Here is a 23,210-nt window from a genome sequence, read left to right as displayed (position 1 = left end):
CCACCAGGCCAGTAGTACCAGGGCGGAGGACTGACTACCAGCCCCTCACCCTGCATCCTGCCAACACACACACACAGCATGGACCACTTCCAGCCAGAGACCAAACTTCATTTCCCCGAGATACGTGTCCGGACGGTCCCAGGACCCAAGTCCCTACACACACACACACACACACACACACACACACACACTCACTTACTCTCACTCACTTCCTATCGACCGGCACCACCACCACCCTTCCCCTATAGAAACGGCCCGGAGAAGCCAACTCAGTAGCCACAGACCCAACTCGACCCAAACTCCAGCTAGCTCAGCAGTCGGGCTTTGCTCCCAGGCACAATCCCAAACGACAACACGAAGAAGCTGGGTCACGAACTACTCCAACTCGGCGGTCCAAACCCGTGCAAGGCAGAGAGGGACGCACCGCAGGGGTGGGCGATTTGTAGCACCCCCAGGGGCGGAGGAAGGATAGGACGGCTCTCCCTGGTCCGCACCACCCTCCACCCCTGCCCCAGTTCCGCGTGGCCGAGGGGTCCGTACGGAGCGTAAGGAGTGCCCTCCTCATCCCAGGGCTTGTAGCTGGGGACAAGGAGCAGAGCCCCGAACCGCGGAGACCCAGCCCCTCTCTCCCTCCCTCTCCGGGAGCTCCACACCCGCCCCGCCCCGCGCGCACCCGTCCGGGGACGCGGAAAGGGCGACAGCGAAAGAACCCCGAGTGCCAGCTGGGTGGCCCGCGGTGGCTCTCACTGCGCCCGGCGCCAGAGTTCGGCTCCGCGGGGTTTGGGCCAAGGCCTTCAGCCCCTCGCGAGCGATCTGGGCGAACAAAGCCAGCAACGCCCGCAGGGCCGCCCCCGGGTGGGGACGAGGGAGCCCGGGGGCCGAACCTGGACCTGGGGAGCAGTCTTCGTCCCCAGAGGGCGCTCGGAGGGGTCGGCCTCAAACAATGAGGGGGGCAGGGCCCGACGTTCCATCGGGGGCTCGGCGCTCTACTCACCTGGGCGCAGCGGAGAAGACAGGGGCGGCGGGCCGCCAGGCTCAGCCGAGGAAGTTAGAGCAAGTTCGGCGGCGCGGGGTGGGAGGGCGCGACTCCGGCCGACCGAGCGGCGGGGGCGGGGCGCGGAGGGGCGGGCCCGGGGGCGCGGCGCCGGGCGGTGGCAGAGAAGGGGGGGCCGCTCCCTGCACCGCCCAGTGCGCCCCGCGCTCCCGGCCCGCCCCGGCCACGCCCCTCCGCTCGCCCCACCCCTGCCGGATCGCCCCTCCCCCAGCCCGCGCGACGGCGGAGGTGGAGGGACCTCTCCTGGGCCCGCCCCTTTGAGCTGCCTGGGCGGTGCTAGAGGCGGGGGCGGCCCTGGTCCGACCCCTCGCGTGGTGGCGGGGCGCAGGCGAACAGGCCGGGGCGGGCTTTGTGGCCACCGGGAGCGCTCAGCCCAGCCGAACCTTGGGTCCGGCCCGACCCGGATGATTTGTGGGAACCAGGGGGAGGCCACATCTCGAGGAGTACAGGGTGACCGGTTAGAAGTGGGCGTGGAATTAGAAAAATGGCTGTACTGAGAATCCGTGGTGTTTCTGCCGTGCCTAGGAAACTAGTGGTGGTGGGGCAGGCTTAAAGAAAAGGGTAGTAAATTGACATTGTTTTATTTCTTTGCAACTGGGCAGTCAAGACTCGCCCCTTTTGGCCTTGGTAATAAAAATACCTATTTTTCTTTGAGTCGCCAACTGAGATTTGTTCCTCACTTTTCATCCTGAGGTGGTGGCTGGAAGGATTCTTGAGGAAGGAGAGGGAGACTGGAGAAACCATCTGGGGTGGAGGGGTGCTCACACTGCTGGCTGGGTTCTGGTGTTTAGAAAGGCTGATTTTTGCAATTGCAGCCCACCCGTCCTGTGGGGTGGCCTACAGGAACACTAATGATTCTTAAATCATTCAGGGGGATGAGGGCGGGGTTTGACCTGTTGGGCAACAGAAAATACGGATCTATTAAAACTGGGCAAGAGACTGGTTGCTCCACATTCTAGTCCAAGCAGCTATCAGGTTAAGCCAATGTAAAGAAGAGATCTTGAAAAGGAGACTCCAGTCCATTCCCAGTTTGGGGTTTTTTATTGTTATTATTAAGGGGGCTACATGCAGCTGTCTGTGACACCCTAGGCAGCTCAAGGACCTCCTTGGAGACCCTGTCCATTCACTCACTTCTGCAGATAGCGAGTGCTAGACTGAGTGCCAGATCTGTGCCAGGTCTGTTTTGACGCTGGGCACACAGTGATGAACAAGACAGCTAAGCCTCTCGTTCCATAAAGCTTATTGTTTGTGGAGAAGACAAATAATTGGAAATTGAAATGAATGCTGGGACAAAAACAAGGGGCTGGGAGAGAGAATAAAAGCTACTTTAGATGGAGCTGCCAGGGAAAGTTTCTTTGAGGAGGTGATGTTGACTTTGAAGTCAAAAGAATTAGGAGAAACCATTGACCAGTTGGCTCAGTGGTAGAGCATTGGCCTGGCATGTGGATGTCCCTGGTTCTATTTCCAGCTAGGGCGCACAGGAGAAGTGCCCATCTGCTTCTCTACCCTTCCCCCTCTCCTTTCTGTCTCTCTTCCCCTCCCATAGCCAAGGCTCCATTGGAGCAAAGTTGGCCCCCAGCGCTAAGGATGGCTCCATGGTCTCCACCTCAAGCACTAGAATGGCTCAGGTTGCAACGGAGCAACACCCCAGATGGGCAGAGCATTGCCCCCTAGTGGGCTTGCCTGGTGAATCCTGGTCAGGCACATATGGGAGTCTGTCTCTCTGCCTCCCAGCTTCTCGCTTCAGAAAAATACAAAAAAAAAAAAAAAAGAATTAGGAGATATGCCTGGTCTGTGGTGGTGCAATGGATGAAGCATCAACCTGGAACGCTGAGGTTGCCAGTTCAAAACCCTGGGCTTGCATGGTTCAGGGCACATTAAACAAGCAACCACTGAACAACTAAAGTGAAGCAACTATGAGTTGATACTTCTGGCTCTCCCACCTCTGTAAAATCAATAAATAAAAAATATTTTTTTAAAGAAAGAAATTAGGAGATAGCCTTGGGAAAAACCAGCAGAGACATTCCAGGTCGAGAGCAGTATATGCTAAGGTCCTGAGAAAGGTAAGCTTTGGATGTGTCAAGGGGGTGCTAGAAAATCAATAACTAGAATAGCTAGCCTAGGAACGAGAACCAGGACCTCATGGAAAGGTAGGCAAGACCCAAGGCCCTGGGCGTAGAAGACTATGTCAAGAAACAGAGATGTTTTATTGAACCAATGAAGGGCTTTACACAGAAGACTAACATTTGCTGCTGTGTGAAGAATAAATTGGGTGGCAGGTTGAAATTAAAAGGAAGGAGACAATTAGACTGTTGTGGCCATCCAGGCCACAAGTGATGGTGGTTTAGACTGAAATGGTGGCCACACTGTGATGGTTAGTTGAGAGATGCTATTTTGGACATGGATTTGACAGGACACATTGATAGGATGAACGTGGGGAGAGAAAATGGGAAAACCAAAGATAAGTCAAGCTTCTGGCTGTAGAAAATGAATGAACAGTGCCTCATTTATTGGAAGGGGTAGCCCAGAGGAAAGAGGTTACATCTCAGGGAGAAACATTAAAAATTCCATTTTCATTCTGAGAGTTTGAGGTGCCTGTCAGAGATCCAATTTGATTGTCCAGCCTCCTGAGCTTCTGGGAGCTCAGAAGAGCTGCCTGGAGGTGAGGATTTGGGAGGCAGAATCTTAAAGATAGTAAAAGCCGTGGGATCTAAGAAGGTACACACAGAAGAGGAGAGAGTTCAAGAGGGACGCAGAGCAGTCAGAGGACCCAGAGCAGGACAGAAGATGGAGAGACAGAGTAGGGAGGCAAAAGCAGAACCAGAAGAGTGCTGTGTCCCAGAGACAGAGAAAGGAAAGTGTTTCCAGAAAGGAGTGGCCAGCTGTGCTAGATGCCACTGAGAGATCCAGTAAGATGAGGACAGGGACTCCATTGATTTGCAACATGAAAGTAATAGTGAACAGGAGAAGGGCAGTGTCCCTGGAGCAGAGGGGTGGGAGCCAGACATTGGTGGAGCCATCATGTTTGGACAACTTGTCTAATAGGACACAGGGAGGGGTCTAGAAAGGGATGTGGAACCAAGAGACATTGGCAGAAATTCTAAATGACCCCAGTAGCCATTCTCCCCCTTTTCCTTCAGCGTAGAATTTCAAATGCTAGTTGGCCACCTGGCCAGCTTCCCAGAATAAAAGCTAGTTTCTCAGACTCCTTTGCATCTAGGTTTGGTTATATGACTCATCTCCAGCCAACAAAAGGTTGTGGAGGTGTCCCATATGTGCAACTTCTGAGAACTAGCTTTAAAGGGCCATGGTGTGCTTTCCTCAGCCATTGCTCTTTCCTGCTCACTGGAATATGTAACTATGTAGCTGGAGCTCACTTGACCATAGTAGATTTTGAAAACCAAGTATAGAGGATGTTAGCGGACCTACTCTAGTTAGACTATATCTGGGTCTGAGTGTGTAGGAAGCCATCAGACCTGCTCTGAGCTACCTACCGCTTGACTTTGCATACAAAAGAAAGACATTTCTGTCTCGTTTAATCTTTTCTTTTCTGATGCTTATAGCCATATCTAAATTTATTTTTGTTAGAGTAGAAAGGTTTTGGTAAAATATGGACATTATTAGAGCAGGTTTAGGAAAGAACCCGGAGAGAAGACAAGAGCGATGATTTTGAAGAAAGGGTGAAAAGAGAGGTGATATGGGCAAGGAGAGGACACCTGTGACCAAGAGGTACCTCTACCATTATTAAGGAGGGGAGTGTAGAGGCAGAGAAGGTGTTTCCAGTGAAGATTGGGATTGGAAAGATGATTGTTCACATCTGATGATTTCTATTTACTCCTGGAGGTGAAGCAGGTCTGAGCTTAGAGCAAGGAGGAAGGGGAAGGGGGAGCCAATTTTGTGAATCACGGACCAGGTGATGTTGGAGAGCTGGCCAGCCTGAGCAGCTTTTGGAAGATAGCTCTGTTCTGGACACACTGCTTCAGGCATGAAGAGGGCGAGGGAAATGCCCAAAAAGCCAGCATGGCCTCCACCCGCTCAAATCAGGTCTCACCTCACAGACACTTGTGACACTTGCCGACCATTCCCAGTAGCCATATGAGACCCGATAAGCTTTGCCAGACCCATTTTTTATAGCACTATGGGTTGGGGGGACTTCAGAGAGCATCAGGAGTATTCAAAGCAGGGCAGGTCCATTTAATTTTCTTTCATTAAAAAGTGAGAAACAAGTGAGATGCGGATAACCACAACTCAAAGAAGGGAAAGAAAGAAAGAAAGAAAGTGAGAGTTTCCTTGCTTTTTTCCTGGACCTGGAACTGGCTCTGAATAAATTTTTAAGTGGAAGAGCTTGACCTTGATCTTCCTCTGACTTCCTTCTTACCCTTCTGCCCTGGTCCAGTCTGGGTCCAGTCCCAGTTCCAGTGCTGCTCCTACTCATCCTGGGCTCCACTCTGCAGCACCGCTGTGTTTATTTGGGACACGTGTGGGAGACACAGGAAGGAACTTAATTAGAAGAGGGACATGGTGTGCACCCTCTTCTTATTGTCAGTCTCCTCATCTTCAGCCTCAGTTGTCTTATCTGTAAAGCCATGATAATAGTAAAACCTACCTGACAAACTTATACTAAGAATTAAATGAAGTCCCTGGCAGGTTGGCTCAGTGGTAGAATGTCGGCCTGGCATGTGGAGTCCCGGGTTTGATTCCTGGCTAGGGCACACAGGAGAAGTATCCATCTGCTTCTCCACCCTTCCCCCTCTCCTTTCTCTCTATCTCTCTCTTCACCTCCCACAGCCAAGGCTCCATTGGAGCAAAGTTGGCCCTGGCACTGAGGATGGCTGCATGGCCTCTGCCTCAGGTGCTAGAATGGCTCTGGTTGCAACACAGCAGTGGCCCCAAATGGGCAGAGCATCGCCCCCTGGTGGGCATGCTGGGTGGATCCCGGTCGGGTGCATGCGGGAGTCTGTCTCTCTGCCTTCCCACTTCTCACTTCAGAAAAATACAACAGCAACAACAAAAAGAATTTAATGTAGTAACATTTACAAAACAACTTGTAAGCTGTAAGGAACTCTGCTGGTTATCTGGGAATAATGCCTTCTTAGGGCCAGACATCAAGGATCTTCACATCACTTAGAGTGTTTGGGTGGGAAATGAGAAAATCCCACTCAAACTAGCTTAGGCCAAAGGAGGGAGATTACCAGAAGGATACTCATGTCACTCGCAGAATCAAAAGAACTTAAAGCCAGAGTGACTCTGGAAACTGGGGGCGGGTCCTTCAGGTCACTGAGACCAAGAGCACCTCCTGCTGTCTCTTCTGATGCTCCCAGTTTGCCCCATCTAAGAGAGGTGACTGAATGACTCTACCCTCTAGGTCAGTATGAACAAATCCCAAAGAAAGACTCTGATTGGTCTGACTGGTCACATACCCACTCCTGGACCAGTCACTGTGGTGAAGGAGAGAGAGTTCCATAACCGGACCTGGTCTAGGGCACCTTCCCATCCCTGTGGTTAATAGGGCACACTTGTGACAAAGAAATAATTGGATGTGTAGGACCAATGTATTGAGTAATTCCTGGCAGACCCCTATCCTATATATGAATACCTGCTCTTCCTTAAGCCTAAACAGTCACTGAAAGGTTTTTAGCAGTATAGTAACATTGTTCCATTTGTGCTTTCACATCCCTAAGGCTGTAGCAGGAAGAGTAGAGTGAAGAGAGAACACGACTGGAGTAAAGAATATTAGGAAGGGCCTGACTAGGCGATAGTGCAGTGGATAGAGCGTCAGACTGTGATGTGGAAGGACCCAGGTTCGAGACCCCAAGCTCACCAGCTTGAGTGCGGGCTCATCTGGCTTGAGCAAAGCTCACCAGCTTGCACCCAAGGTCGCTGGCTCGAGCAAGGGGTTACTCAGTCTGCTGAAGGCCCACGGTCAAGGCACATATGAGAAAGTAATCAATGAACAACTAAGGTATCTCAACAAAAAACTGATGATTGATAGTTCTTTTTTTTTTTTTTTTAATTTCTTTTTATTTATTCATTTTTTAGAGAGGAGAGAGAGAAGGAGAGAGAGAGACAGAGAGAGAGAAGGGGGGAGAAGCTGGAAGCATCAACTCCCATATGTGCCTTGATCAGGCAAGCCCAGGGTTTTGAACCGGCGACCTCAGCATTTCCAGGTCGACGCTTTATCCACTGTGCCACCACAGGTCAGACGATTGATGGTTCTCATCTCTCTCTGTTCCTGTCTGTTCCTCTCTCTGACTCTCTCTGTCCCTGTGAAAAAAAAAGAATATTAGGAAGGAATGGTTCAGAAAGTTGATGATGAGGAAATGAAAAGAGGTGAACAAATGCAAAAACCATTTAGAAGGTAGAATTGAGGCCTGACCTGTGGTGGCACAGTGGGATAAAGTGTCGACCTGGAACACTAAGGTTGCCGGTTCGAAACCTTGGGCTTGCCTGGTCAAGGCACATATGGGAGTTGGTGCTTCCTGCTCCTCCCCCTTCTCTCTCTCTCTCCCCTCTCTCTAAAAATCAATAAATAAAATATTATAAAAAAAGAAGAAGGTAGAATTGAGGGGTGAGTAATTGGATAGGAAAATGAGAAAGAGACATCACAGTCTAGCTGCATAGACGGTGATGCTGTTCACTGGGACAAGGAATACCAATGTGTGTGTGTCTCTCTGTGTGTATTTGGCGAGGGGTGACAACTTCAACCTCTTCCACTTGAAGTGTCCTTCCTCTGGGAGGCCCAGTTTGCTATTTGGAGTTCAGGAAAGACAGCATAAGCTATAAATTTGGGACTTGTGACAGCAACCCAACTACATTGCCTTTAGCCAAGTGGGTTTTGTTGCTATTTTCTGCTATTCTGACATAAGGAAAGGCCTAAAGGTAAGCAGAGCGAGGCTGGTCAGCAGCTCCACGATGGGGAGGTCTGCTCTGGCTGTCCTTACTGGGAAGCTTTTATCCTCAGAGTCAGCTTGTGGTAATTCAGTGGCTGCTCCAGCTCCAGCTTCCCACCTGCATTCCAGATGCACAAAGAACAAGCAAAAAGAATAAAGGAGCAGCACCTGAATAGGAGATCAAAACTTTCCCAGATAGCCCTGCAGACTGCTGCTCATGCCCCATTGGTCAAGTCTGGTCACAAGGCAAGCCTTAGCACCAAGGGAAGCTGGGAAATGCAATTTAAAAAATTAGGTCCTTGAGCCTGACCAGTGGTGGCACAGTGGATAAAGCATCAACCAGAACACTGAAGTTGTCAGTTTGAAACCCTGAGGTCACTGGCTCTGTGTGTGGGCTAATCAGCATGGGGTCACTGGCTTGAGCAGTAGAATCATCCACATGATCCCAAAGCTTGCCAGTTTGAGCCCAAAGGTCGCTAGCTTGACCAAGGGGACACAGGTACAGCCCCAGTCAAGGCAGTATGAGAAGTTCAGTATACAACTAATGTGAAAGCAACTAGGAGTTGATGCTTCTCACCCTCTCCCTCCCTGTCTCCCCCCCCCCCACTTCTCTCTTTCCAAGCTGCAAGTGCCAAGTGCATGCCTGTGTACATTTACACAGTGCCAGTCTGAGCCCAGCTTGGAACAGAGACTACACTAGCCCACCAGGACAAAGACTGAACTGGACTAAGCTTTGGTATGGACTGAACCAATGGTGCAGAATCTCTGAACCCTGGCCTTTCTTCTGTGCTTAATGAAGACAAGGCTGGACTTTTGCCACAGTGGACAAAGGTAAGACACTGGGAACCTGGGGGTAACCTTCCATTTGTAGCCCAATAACTCTTACCACAACACCTCAACCTCTTGTGCATGTGTGCCTGGAAATCTTTTCTCAAAACAACATGAAAGAACCCATTGCCACTGGCAGCGGCAGGAGGAAAGCCAGGAGGGTGGTATGTATGGAAGTCAAGGGAAACAAATGTCTCAAGAAGGAAGGAGTGGTCCCAAGTTTCAGTGCTGCAAGGAGGGCCCCCAAGACAGGGCTGCAGAATAACTATTGGGGTTGGCAGCTCCCACAAACTGTTTCAGTGGAATTATTTTGTCAAAAGCCTTTTAACAGTGGACTGGAGAATAAATGAAGGTAAGAGAGGTTATTAGCTGGAAGATGATGAGGGTAACAGGCTGAGGGAGAGGTTTCTTTAAATGAAAGGAGAGACTTGAATATGTTTACATGATGAAGGGAAGTAGCCATAGAAGATGAGAGATTAAAGTCTGGAGAAAAAGCAATATGATGCTTGCTGGAGAAGGTGAGAAGGATTGGGGCTCAGAACAAGAGGACAGCCAAAGACAGAAGGAGACCAGAGTAAGGAGAGAAGGCTCAGTGAGGATGCAGATGTTTGTGGGTTTGCTGCGAGTTTCTGAGCAATGGCTTCCATTTTTTCTGGAAACAGGAGATTTAGGAGAAAAGGAGAGAAGCTTCTGAGTAAGGGTAAGCAGGAGGGTTTGAGAAAGGACTGAGAGCCCCGTGGAGACTGGGGACCCTTCACCAGTACTCAGCAGCTGGGTTAAATACAGGTGCAGAGAACACAGCAAGATTGATCAATGTGTAGGGTTTCACCAGAAAGGCATGATAGAAAAACAGGGTGGACAGGATTAAAGAATATTGAAAAGAAAGCACTTGAGGTGTTGTCATGAGTCTTGGCTGGCTGAAAGAGAAGTGACTGCTTGGGGGGGATGCTGGTAAATGAGGAGAGAGGGGAAGATGGGTGTTGGGCAGATAAAATATATTATGCTCACTTTGTTAAAGATGGCGCTGCCCACGTGGAAACCTGTCACCCAGGTGATATTAATGTGCGTTGGGGGTGGGCTGTGGGCAGGCAGGATCCTTGTAGCCGGGGGCTTGGTTTTAGGACTAAGCCTTTCCCACCCTTTTTGATGTGGGGTGGTACAATCCCATCATGCCCCAGATAAGTGATTTTGTATTAGAGACTTCCCTATTTTGTATATTGGATTAAAGGTTTTGATTTCTACACTATAAAGTGGGGCAGACCAAGAGCTTGCTCTCTCGGTTCCTGAGATTAGCAGAGAAAGCAGAAAAAGGCCATGTGGAGGAGGCCAGGAGAAGCTGCCAAGATGGCGGAGTGCTGAGTGAGAAGCCAGTTTGTGCAGAGTTTGTCCAGGGAGAAGGAAGGAGATGGGGAAGAGAGGTGAATAAGTCTGGTGAGCTGGAAACCTTTGATTCTAGGAAACTCGGATAAAATCAGTAGCTTTGTGAGCACTGAATGAGTGGGTTTTGGAACCCAGTGTGTGTTTTTACTTGCCCGTCGGGTGCAAGCTAGGATTAAAGATGGCCCACCAGTTCTTGGCTCCATTGTTTCAAAACCGTCTGTCTGAATCCAATGCAAACCTGCATGAGCCAGGTTGGCTGTGATGGTGGCCATGGCTACTGGCTTCACAATGAGGGTAGGCTGGCAGGCCCTCGATGACTGTGGAAGATAGTTATGGTTGTAGGAAGCTCTGGTCAGACAGGGTAGTACCGTGGAAGTGGGTGGTTGAGATGGAATAATGGAATCAATGACCCTTAGGGTGAGGAAGTCAGGACCAAGAGGCCAATGTGAGGAATAGTCACTCCATGAATGTATGGAGTGCAGGCAATGACAGTGAGCCAGGTGGCAACATCTTTCCCTTGGGGGGGAAAATGATAGAGAGCCCTGGGGAAGAGTGAACAGAAAAAAAAATTGATTTAGGTCACCCAATGCTTGCCCTATTTGTCCCAGAACAATCTATTTTAAAGAATTTTAAAACTTCCAAGGGCTTCTTGCTCCTATCTGCATCTACAGTCATGAGACTTCTGTCTCCATACCATGTGCCCTACAAGACTGTAAAAATCTGTTATAGGAGCGTAAGGTATGTACGTGTGAGAACAAGACACAGTGGAACACATTTTAATGTGTTAACAGGTGGTGCTGCCTGACCTGTGGTGGCACAGTGGATAAAGCATTGACCTGGAATACTGAGGTCACTGGTTCGAAACCCCAGGCTTGCCTGGTCAGGGCACATATAGGAGTTGATGCTTCCTGTTCTTCTTCAACGCCCCCCTTCTCTCCTTCCCATCTCCTATCTAAAATGAATAAATAAAAAGTAAAAAAAACAAACAGGTGGTAGTGACAAGGAGTCCCATCATCTCTCTCAGTTCAGTTGTCCCATTCATAAACCAAGTATGGGAGAGAGGAGATGGTTGGAACTGCCAGCCCTGACTGTCAGTCGACCATACTATAATTACTCCGAGTGGAAGAAGATGGTTTTGCCAAAGAAGGAAGTCCCAAATGTGTCCAAATAAAACCTTAGCAGAAGGGAGCCCATCATAAAGGCTAAAAGCAAGAATCTGTGAGTCAGACTGCTGGCTGAGCCCAGCTCTGCCCCCCAAAGCTGTGTCCACTCAGGGCCCTATGACATATGCACAGATGTGAAAGTCATTTGACAGTGTAGGAACTCTTTCTTCCGGAATAATCTCATATGAGCTGACTGTCACGGAGCTCTGAATTTGTAAAAGAAATGTGAAAAGGAGGCTGAGAGGGAGTCACTCAGTCTGTAAGTGGTAGAACTAAGACTATCAGTTTTATTTCCAGACCTGAATCTCCTGTTTGTCTCAATCTGCTACGTAAGACTGTGCCCCGGAGAGTCATGAACACAAGGATTTGGGGATCAGCTAAGTCCCTGGGACCTCTGCTCAAACTCTGCCTGGAGGGACCCTGATGGAACCGAACCCCCTTCCCCACCCAGGAGGGAGGAGAGAGGTACCTGAAGCAGAGCAGAGCACAGCTATGCTGCAGACATCATGGGTGCCTCTCCCTGTCCCTCTCACCGCTCTGGGGGCTTTTAGCTTGTTCCATGGCAGAACCCTGCTGTCTGGAGACGCTTGACTGGGCTGTTGCCACCGCATGCGCACACTGCCACCTACAGGACAACTGTCTGACTCTGAGTGTATCAATCTATTGTGGTGGTGGTGAAGGGGTGTGCTGTGGGAGGACCCAGGGCTTTTCAGTTGTTATCTGACACTGCAGATCGCCTTCCTTCCGGGGGCACGCTTTCTGCTGGCTCTCCTCTTCCCTCTGCCCTCCCAGGAAAGACCATGTGTGCTGCACACCCAGCTCCTCTGAGTATCCTGCTGCACTTCCCAGACTCTGCACTAATTTTCCTCCTGCCTTTCTAAGTTACTCTGGCTTGGTTAATAATCAAAATAACATGAGACATTAACAAGAGGAAATGTTCAAATTTTATTATGGATGTCCATGGGGGGGGGGGGGCTCAGTGCATAAGAATGTGAGAACCAAGGATACATTGGGCAGTTGAGGCTTATCTGCTGTTCTGGACAAAGGAGAGGGAAGCAGGAGTCTGGGATTTCAAAAAGCAAGCAAGCAATTTACAGGTAGATTATAAAGAGCAAACCTGTGGTACACATATTTTTGGCTGAGCCACCGAGAAACAATGGGATGCAGAGAATAGCCCAACAAACAGCTTTTGCTAGATTTCTCCCTGCCTGCCACATTTCTTTTATATTATGATGCTAAATTGATGCTCCCTTCCTTTAAGTAGGTTTTTCAATCCTAATTCCTTTAGGCAGGTAAAGGTATTGTAGGAATCAAGAGGACAAAAACACCCAGACAACTTGATGAAGGAAGTAGGATTTATTTAGCCGGCAGAGCAGCATGACCTCAAAAGCAACCAAACATGAGTTCCCCGAAGTTAGATTTCTTACATCTTATACACCTTTACAGAATGCAGGTTTTCATGCAAGGAGCTCATGATCCCTTTGTCTTGAGGTATAACGTCACTCTCATGACTCCAGGATGGGAGGGTGAGTTTAGTTGAGGTCAGAGAATAAGCCTTGGAATTTGTAAATTAAGGTCTTAAAAACTTTTAAGAAAGGAAAGAGGAAGGGGGTTTTGATAGATATATGAAATTCCAACTGCCCTTTCGTTGTTCCATCTGGCTGCCTGACCTCACCCTTACTTACTGGACAATCGCCCTTGAGGCAGAAAAGTTCCAGAAAGCTGATCAACCACCCAAGGAGGAGCATTCCAGAAAGCTGAAATCATAAAACCATAAAAGGGAACATACCAGAACTTTTGACTCAGTACCCCCTCAGGCTTTCCAAAACCCTATAAAATTTGCCTCATAGTCTGTCACTGATGCTCTTCTCCCCTGGAGAAGTGCCCGGCAGGGTTTCTTTCTTCCTTTCAGTAAAGCCTGTTACTCTGGTTTTTTCGGACGCCAATGGATTCCAACAAGTTTCAGATAAATTCTATCTTTCTTTCTCTGTGTAGCAAGTTACCCCATGCACCTATTCAGAGAACTCTAGGAAGCAGTTAATCCAGTGATGGGCAATCTTTTGAGCTTGGTGTGTCAAAATTCACCAAAAAAACCGAGCATAACTCAGGTGGTGTGTCACTTTGAGAAAAAAAACAATTTCGCCATATTTATAGTTTAAATAACAAAAGTGTATAATTGTAATATATAACTGTATTTAATAAACCAAAAACTAATTATTTAACTTACCTGCTTAGTGACTTCCTTTGTTCATCTGTCAGTTGGTTTCTTTTGTTGGTCTTGATATTATTTAACTTGTGTGAGGTGCTGTGAACTAAGATAAGTGAGGGGGACAGGGAATTCTTTAACTAACCTGCCTATTAGTGACTTTTTGTTGCTGAATTTCATTGGCTAAATCTTCAATTGAAGGTTGGTATTTGTACACTTCAAGCCCAAGCAAGCACTACTAACTTCATCTGTCAATCTGTTTCTTTTGTTGGTTTTGATGTTATTTTTTTTATTTTTTTGTATTTTTCTGAAGCTGGAAACGGGGAGAGATAGACAGACTCCCGCATGTGCCCGACTGGGATCCACCCGGCACGCCCACCAGGGGCACGCTCTGCCCACCAGGGGGCGATGCTCTGCCCCTCCGGGGCGTCGCTCTGCCGTGACCAGAGCCACTCTAGCGCCTGGGGCAGAGGCCAAGGAGCCATCCCCAGCGCCCAGGCCATCTTTGCTCCAATGGAGCCTTGGCTGCGGGAGGGGAAGAGAGAGAAAGGAAGGAGGGGAGGGGTGGAGAAGCAGATGGGCGCTTCTCCTATGTGCCCTGGCCGGGAATCGAACCCGGGTCCCCCACATGCCAGGCCAACACTCTACCGCTGAGCCAACCGGCCAGGGCTGGTTTTGATGTTATTTAACACTGAGAATAAGGTCTCACAAAAGTACATAGAGGGAAAAATTGTGAGTAAAGCCATTGCAATATTTTTCAGGGTGCTAAAAGTGTCTGGTAATCGGTTCCAGGCACTCCAAATTTCCTGTTCATAGTGGCACTCCTCTTGATTCTCCAAGCGGCACCTTTCCAGATTCTTAAGCTTTGACCTCCTGTCGACAAACACCTGAGCCCAGATGTTGTCTTGAAATTCTGCAAGTTGCATCTTATGTAAATTAAGATGGCTGCCGCTATTTCTAATGGTGGGAAATGTCATCCGTAGCAGAGGCCCTCGCCTCTCCCAGCCTCCCCCTCACTTATCTCAGTAATGATGGTCAATTAGAAATCCACGACACCCCAGAACAGTAGATCGGATGATGGTTGCTGTGGTTATGTGGTTGCTGGTAATGGTGATCACAGGGCCCCCAGAGATGCATCCCCCTGGCATTCTGCTGCTCCCTGCTCCGCCGGCCAGAAGTGAGGTCAGAGATCCCCTAACGGCCTAACCAGAAGTCCCAGAACTAGATGCTCTCTGCTGGAGTTCTGTTGTTTTGGCCTACAGACCTCTGGCACAGAGTGGCTACACTACAGCAAATGTTTTATCCTTGGCTACTGCACTTGGCCATGCAGGAGCCGAGGATGAAACGTCCTTCTCGGCATGTGGCTCCATACTTCTCTGGTATGCGGCTGTGTGTCATCGAAAATGGCTACGCCTGTCAGTGCTGACATGTGTGTCATAGGTTTGCCATCATGGAGTTAATCCATAATTGATAGACTCAGCTACCCCTGCTGGCTCCTTTCCCTTGCATTCTTCTTGTTTCTTCTTCCTCAGTGGAGGAGGGGTAGGGAGGTCTGACTTCTCCTTCCTATCCCCCCCTTTTGAAACCTTCATAACTTTTTAGTATGCTGGAGTTTAACATTTTTTTTCTTTACAAACCTTCTATAACTTGCACAAACTTTCTGCAACTTACACAAACCTTTAACTTTTATGAACTTTCTTTACTATTCATATATAACTAGCTTTCACAATAACTTACTTTTTCCTTTTCCTTTTAAAAGTACTTCTATACTTTATACTTTTTATCATTAAAACTATACAATTCCTTCTTAATTGATCAGAATTTTTAATTTCTAAAAATCTTAACCTTCAGTGAGGACTAAGTTAGTACAGTGGTACCTTGAGATGAGTTTAATTCGTTCTGTAACCGAGCTCGTAAGTCAGTCAACTCCTATATCAAACAAACTTGAAAGCTTCTCCCACATTGCCAGCATGTCTTTAATTTCACTTGCAGAAATCACTTCCTCATGACTCGTACCTTGGAATTTCGTTCGGATCTCGAACAAAAATATGGACCAAGTCGCAGCTTGTATCTTAAAAAATTTGTATGTTGGTCTGCTCGTATCTCAGGTACCACTGTAATAAGTAATCCTCTTTTAAAATATACTTCTTTTTGGAGGTGTCCTTTTACCAACTAGTCTATTGGACACATGATCAGTATTCACATGTTATTCTACAGGGGTAGCTATGAACACATATATACTTTTCATTTATCTTGTAGCTTCTCTCCCAGCCAGAAGACCTATACCCCCTTTCTGTATGACTCATAGTGGTACATGCATCAAACCTTAAGATGACTTGTTCTGGCTTTCCTTTGACCCTAGTTTCTCTCCCTCCCTAGAGTCCAATTTTAAGGAGTCCCACAGTGAGATTCCTCAGGCTTAAGTAGTATGTGGACCAGCCAGCTTTCAGTTGTGGCTGGAGCAAGGCATGCTATCCTTTTCAGGGTCAACTTACAATAATTGGCAGGGTCAGTCTCTGCTGTCCACGAAGGCATCTCTACTGGGGCTGCAGGCTTCAGGTGGCTGTGGTGATTCTAGGTGGGTATGCCTTCTACCTTGGCAGCAGTGGGAGTGGTCAGGATCATGGTATAGAGTCCCTTCAGAGGGGAGCTGGATTCTAATCCTCGACCCACACCTGGTTTCCTCAGGGAAAAAGAAAGGACAGGGGTGAACAAACTGATCAGAGCCCTATCTAGCACCCACTTGGATATGGCACTGGCCACCTTGCCTACAGCTTCTAATTGTCTATGTAGTTCTGTTTCTCCTAATTCTCAGGGAGTCCTGGCAAACTACATAATACTGGGGGAGGCCTATTGTATAACACCTCATAAGGGAAATACCTGGTGTTCTTGGAGGGGGTGCACTGAATCTTAAACAATATTAGAGGCAAAGCTTGCACCCATTTAAGCCCTATTTTCTGACATAATTTGCTAAGCTCTAACTTCAGAGTCCTATTCATGTATTCCACCTTTCCCAAGCTATGAGGTCTGTGTACCGTGTGAAGCTTCCTGGTGATGTCCAATGCTTGAGCTTTTCCTTTTACTACCTTAGACACTAAGGTATTAGACTGAGGAAAGAAAAGATTTGATTTGTGGTGGTAGGTGGTTGGAGACTGCAGAGGGTCTGAGTTTGATTTAGGTGAGACTTCAGGTGGTGGGGATTAAGGCAATGCCCAGATAGGCTATGGACTGAGAGTGAGGTTGAGCCTTAGCAGAGAAGACACAATATTCCTTTACAGTGAGGAAGTTAAGAAGGGTGGTGGTGTGTCTCCTTGAGGCAAGCAGGGAGGGGTGGGGGCTGCAGAGGAGTAGGTTAGTTACATATTGTAAGAGAGTACTAGTTTTGAGATTGCATGCTGCTAAATCCTGAGCTAGTGCCTGCCCAAACAGGTGTGGGCTGTTTTTGATTCCCCGGGGTAAGTCCATGTAAGTTGTTGGGCTGCATTAGTGTCTGGATCAGTTTAAATAAAGGTAAACAGAAAGTAAGAGTCAGAGTGTAGAGCAGGGGTCCCCAAACTTTTTACACAGGGGGCCAATTCACTGTCCCTCAGACCATTGGAGAGCCAGATTATAAAAAAAACTATGAACAAATCCCTATGCACACTGCACATATCTTATTTTAAAGTAAAAAAACAAAACGGGAATAAATACAATATTTAAAATAAAGAACAATAAATTTAAATCAACAAGCTGACCAGTATTTCAATGGGAACTATGGGCCTGCTTTTGGCTAATGAGATGGTCAATGTCTGGTTCCATATTTGTCACTGCTAGCTGTAACAAGTGATATGACATGCTTTCGGAGCCATGACACGTGTGTCCTGCATCACCGGAAGTAGTACTGTACGTGAGCGACACCGCACTTTTCACTGACCACCAATGAAGGAAGTGTGGCGGGGGCCGGATAAATGGCCTCAGGGGGCTGCATGCAGCCTGTGGGCCATAGTTTGGGGACCCCTGGTGTAGAGCAATGGTAAAGAAGGCATCCTTGAGGTATAGGACCGTGAAGTGAATGGTGTCTGAGGGAATGTGTGACAGTAACCTGTAGAGATTAGGGACTACTGGATAGAGAGAAACTACTGCCTCATTAAGTGTAAGGCAGGGGTCCCCAAACTTTTTACACAGGGGCCAGTTCACTGTCCCTCAGACCGTTGGAGGGCTGGACTACAAAAAAACACACAACAACTATGAACAAATCCCTATGCACACTGCACATATCTTATTTTAAAGTAAAGAAACAAAATGGGAACAAATACAATATTTAAAATAAAGAACAAGTAAATTTAAATCAACAAGCTGACCAGTATTTCAATGGGAACTATGGGCCTGCTTTTGACTAATGAGATGGTCAACGTCCGGTTCCATATTTGTTACTGCTAGCCGTAACAAGTAATATGACGTGCTTCCGGAGCCGTGATGCGTGCGTCCTGCGTCACCAGAAGTAGTACTGTACGTGAGTGATGTCGTGCTTTGCGGCACCGCCACAACAGTGCTCCTCTCACTGACCACCAATGAAAGAGGTGCCCCTTCTGGAAGTGTGGCGGGGGCCAGAAAAATGGCCTCAGGGGGCTGCATGTGGCCCACAGGCCGTAGTTTGGGGACCCCTGGTGTAAGACTTGTACGAGGTGATAAGCCCGTGAAGGTTTTTGAACAGGAAGGATGAGGGTATTGCAGGGAGAGTCCATGGGGATGAGTAAGCCTTGATTTAAGAGGTGGGTAATTATTGGTTTAAGGCCTTAGAAATAGACACAGTTACACATTAAACAAACATTTTACAAATTATGAATTAAAAAATTTAATTGAATGTGATTCACTTATTTCAATTAAAATTATACTAGAGGTATTTTCTGACAAACTAAGAGACAAAAGAGATTACTCACTCACACTACTCAATAGACAACTTTGTTTTTTTAAGCTTTTTGAGATGGCAGGGAGTTAACAGCATAGAGGGGAGAAAGAGAGAAAGCAGATGAGTGGATAGTGTGAGCAGCTAGATGGAAAGAAGGAGGGTCAGAATCTGCAGGAAGAGGAGGAGGAGATTAAGTTGGTGGTAGCACCATGTGGTCAGAGGAGTTAAAAAGATTTAGAGATTTGAGGAGAGGGGAGGGGGCGAGGAGGAAAGAGGCACAGTCACAGTTTGTAAGGAAGGAGGAGGGGTCAGAGAAGAGACAGAATTGCAGTTTGTAAGGAGGGAGGAGGGGTCAGAGAAGAGACAGTCACCATAGCTGAGTCACAGCTTCTAAGGAGGGGGAGGGGACAAAGAACACAGTGGAGAAGGGAAGGGCCCCTGGCCAGCAGGGGAGGAGAAAGAGAGAGTGGTATTTCTAAGTGAATGAGAAACAGGATTTTGTGAAGGGAGGGGGCTTTCTGGAGGGAAGAGACTCAAGTGAAAGAGATTTGCAGAGGAACCAGAGAAGGGTCCTGAGAAAGGGATGCCCCCAGGGGTCAGGCAGGAGGGGAAGAGAGTTGGGAGTCTGCGGAGAAGGAAAGATTAGAAGCAGAGGTTTTAGGTGAGGTTTCTTTGGCCAAAAACGGCCTGCATGTAGAACAGGCGGTACAGAAATTAAGGACAGGAGCAAAAGTAAAAGGAAGCCTGCATGTAAAGAATTTCAGAAACCTTTCTTGTCTGGTGGCAAAGATTGTCAAGATTTCTTAGGATATTGTAATCAAATGTCCCGTTTTCAGGCCAATGGGAGTCATTGTCTAATTTGTATTGGGACCATACCGTGTTACAGAAGAAAATGAGTTTTTTTGGCTTAAGGTCAGAGAGACCCATCTTAGTGAGGTTTTTTATGAGATATCCTAGAGGGGTCTGGTCGGAAGGCTTAGACCGGTGTTTCCCAACATGGGGCTCACACCCCACAGGGGGGCAATTCGATAGTTAAGGGGGGCAATTTGAAAATGGACTCGACACGACTTTAACTCTTTTGCCCCGGGCCATTTAAATGCAATGCTAGATATCGGTGCCAAATTTAACAAAAAATGCAATTCTTAAATAATTGCGGTAAATAATTATTAAGTATAATTTCGTTTGACGAGACCAAAATATCAACTGGGTGATTGGCGTCGTCAAGTAAACTTTGTCCTGGGTTCACCGCGGAGCATGCTGTCTGCCGCGGGGAACCCCGGACGTTTTAAAAATTCGCTAAACAACGCAGTTATTCTCACCTAATTGGCCCATCGCAACTTCCGTAGTGTTTCACATCATTCAGTTGGTGTTAATTTGAAATAAGTGTCAGTCAAAACTGTTGTAAAAGCTCGTTGATTTAATAAATATACATATATATATATTGTATAGATATAATTAGTAAGTATTTGATTTTATTTTTATCAATATTAAACTCTTTATTAAGTACTTCTTGCATCGGGGCTAGAAAGGAATAATATTTTATAAATATTATTGGGGCTATAATAGTGCATGCACAACAATTTTAATTTTAGAAGCATAACTTTCCAGAAAATTTTGTCAAGTGGAAAAAATATAGATACCTTTTGATTTGCAGTGGTAGTGTAGTAAATGTGTTATATACATTTAAATAAATATGAATTTTTAGTATACGTTTACTCTGTCACATTGAATATATTTTAATACATATTTTAATATTAGTTTTTAATTGATCTTATTTTTATTTCTTATAGCCCATAGTAAAATGAGTGGTGCAAGCAAGAAAAAAACTCGTCAATATTTGGAGGAATATTTAAAATTTGGGTTCATACCCGCTGTTCATGATGAGCGGATTCCTTTTTGTTTTTTATGCCTGCGATGCTTGACCAATGAATCAATGAAACGAGGTCATCTTGAGGCGCATTTGAAGGCGAAACATAGTGCTCATATTAATTCAGATTTGAGTTACTTTAAAACTTTAAAGAAAAAATTTGAAAAAAGAACAACATTAAAGTCTCTATTTACTGCTCATACTTCAACTAATAATCGTGTTCTTGAGGCTAGTTATCAAATATCTTTATTCATCGCTAAAACTGGAGAAAATCACACTATAGGAGAGAATTTAATAAAACCGTCAATATCAGCATTTCTTAAAACGGTTCTTGAAAAAGATGACAAAGATGTAAAAGCTATGCCACTCAGTGACAATACTGTTAGCAGAAGAATAGATGAAATGAGTGAGGATATTGAAAAACAACTTATTGAAAAGCTGAAAACAAGAAAATTCTCCTTGCAAATGGATGAATCAACTTTGAGAGACAGTGAGGCAGTATTGATAACTTACGTAAGATATATTGATAAAGAACATTTTGCTGAAGAAATGTTGTTCTGTAAAAGATTAGAAAGCACCACTACCTCCAAAGATATATATAATAAACTAAAAAACTACTTAGATGTCAATGATATACCAATGAAAAATATAACATTTTGTGCTGCAGATGGTGCTCCCAATATGATGGGCAAGAAAAATGGCTGCTTAAAATTGATGAAAGATGTGAATCCAGAAATGATTCTTGTGCATTGTGTTATTCATAGGGAAAACTTGGTAGCTAAAAACATCTCGCCTGTTCTGAATGAAGTATTACATACAGTAATAAACTGTGTTAATACTATTAAAGCTAGTGCCAAATGTGAGCGTCTTTTCAAGCTATTTTGTGAAGAACAAAATGAAGACCATGTGAGACTTTTACTTCATACTGAAGCAAGATGGCTATCTAAAGGAAACTTTTTGAAAAGATTTATGGAACTGTTTGATACTCTTAGTGATTTTTTAAGCGACAAACCTGAAATGAAGTATCTGTTAACAATAGATGGTAAAGCATTTGTGAGTTATTTAGCTGATATCTTTGAAAAACTAAATATATTAAATAAGCAACTTCAAGGAACAAATAAAACTCTTGTCGATGCAAAAGCAAAGATATTTGATTTCATTACCAATATTGAGTTATGTCAGAAACATATTAACAACAAAAACTTTAAACAGTTTCATTGGCTCCAAAAATGTGAAGTAACTGATACCGCTTTACTTGTTATTGTCAATCATTTGAATATTCTATCGGCTGATTTAAAAGAAAGATTTTCTGATTTAAAAAAAATTGATTTCCCAACATGGATGATGCAGCCAATGTTAGTGGATTTGTCTGATATATCAAATATGCAGTATCAAGAAGAACTCGCAGAATTGCAAAATGATGAGTCAGTTAAAGTTTTATTTAATATCAAAGGAGCGATGGCATAGCTTTGTGAGGAAACAGAAATCAAATACCCAAATTCAACCAAACGTGCAAGAAAACTATTGCTACCGTTTCCATCTTCATTTTTAGCTGAATGTGGATTCAGTGCTGTAAATGATTTACTGGTAAAAAAAAGAAATTGGCTGGATATAACACAACGTGGAGACTTGAGACTAAAGCTAACCAAATTGGAACCTAATATCAAATCTCTGTGCAGCAAGCATCAAGCATCAAGCGCAAGGATCACACTAAATTAAAATAATAAATTAATATAGAAAAATCTGTATTAAAATTATTTGGAATTTAAATTTCTGTTTTTCATTATATGTTTTGAAATTTTACTTACTGTGTTTTGTTAACAATTTCATAGTGATTTCTTCCTAGAACCTATCATTTATGTTTATTAAGTGAACAAATCAATTTTTTAATGTTAAAAATTATGTATGTTACATAGGGGGGGACATAAAAATTTTAGAAAGGTTAAGGTGGGGCATGGCACAAAAAAGGTTGGGAAACACTGGCTTAGACTCTAAAGAGCTCATAGTGGAGATAGGTGAGCAAGAGGGGGTGTCCCCACCTTTTGTCACTGTCCCAAGAGGAGAGAATCTCCGTGTGGGGGAGTCGTCCCTGATAGATGTCGTCACCACTGTCAGGGAGCTCTGAGAGAGAGAGAGGAGAGGTTTGGCTAGGTGCCTAGTCTTCCGTCCAGTCCACTGAGACTGAAAGGCAAACCCCTCAAAACGTGAGGCGTGTCAGAGAAAACCGTCCGACCAGAGAAAATTTTGTGGAATAAAGAAGTCGACCAGGGAAGGGGAAGGGGAAAGGAGAAACTCCTTGCCTTTCTGATCCAGCAGGGGTTCAGGACAGGGTTAGACTGCTGGCCATCAACCTACAATTGCTTGTCCACGCTTCGTTTGGACAGCAAAGAGTGATCATTCAGGCATTTAGTCCCCTGTCCTGGGTTTCGGCACCAGATGTAAGAATGAGACGGCACTCGAACTCCAAGTGTGCAGGCTTTTTTTTTTTTTTTTTTTTGTATTTTTCTGAAGCTGGAAATGGGGAGAGACAGACAGACTCCCGCAGGCGCCCGACCGGGATCCACCCGGCACGCCCACCAGGGGCGATGCTCTGCCCACCAGGGGGCAATGCTCTGCCCCTCCGGGGCGTCGCTCTGCCAAGACCAGAGCCACTCTAGTGCCTGGGGCAGAGGCCAAGGAGCCATCCCCAGCGCCCAGGCTATCTTTGCTCCAATGGAGCCTTGGCTGCGGGAGGGGAAGAGAGAGACAGAGAGGAAGGAGAGGGGGCGGGGGTGGAGGAGCAAATGGGCGCTTTTCCTATGTGCCCTGGCCGGGAATCGAACCTGGGTCCCCCGCATGCCAGGCTGACGCTCTACCGCTGAGCCAACTGGCCAGGGCCCAAGTGTGCAGGCTTTATTAGAGGAGAAAGACCTCCCGGGGCACTTTTCTGGGAAG

General features: G+C 46.3%; 1 protein-coding gene across 2 annotated transcripts in view; it reads right to left on the bottom strand.

Annotated features, from left to right (window-relative positions):
- TSPAN14 (tetraspanin 14) overlaps positions 1-1,113 on the bottom strand; it is a 77,135-nt gene extending 76,022 nt beyond the window's left edge. The window contains exon 1 of one of the 2 annotated variants that reach the window (XM_066242871.1): positions 995-1,113. The gene's annotated coding sequence lies outside the window, so the exon portion shown is untranslated. The remainder of the gene's footprint in view (positions 1-994) is intronic. The other variant, XM_066242872.1, reaches the window with a different exon arrangement.
- Positions 1,114-23,210: the final 22,097 nt, after the last annotated feature.

Source organism: Saccopteryx bilineata, chromosome 9 (genome assembly GCF_036850765.1).
Source record: "Saccopteryx bilineata isolate mSacBil1 chromosome 9, mSacBil1_pri_phased_curated, whole genome shotgun sequence".
Taxonomy (NCBI): domain Eukaryota; kingdom Metazoa; phylum Chordata; class Mammalia; order Chiroptera; family Emballonuridae; genus Saccopteryx; species Saccopteryx bilineata.
This window is presented reverse-complemented; position numbering and strand designations above follow the sequence as displayed.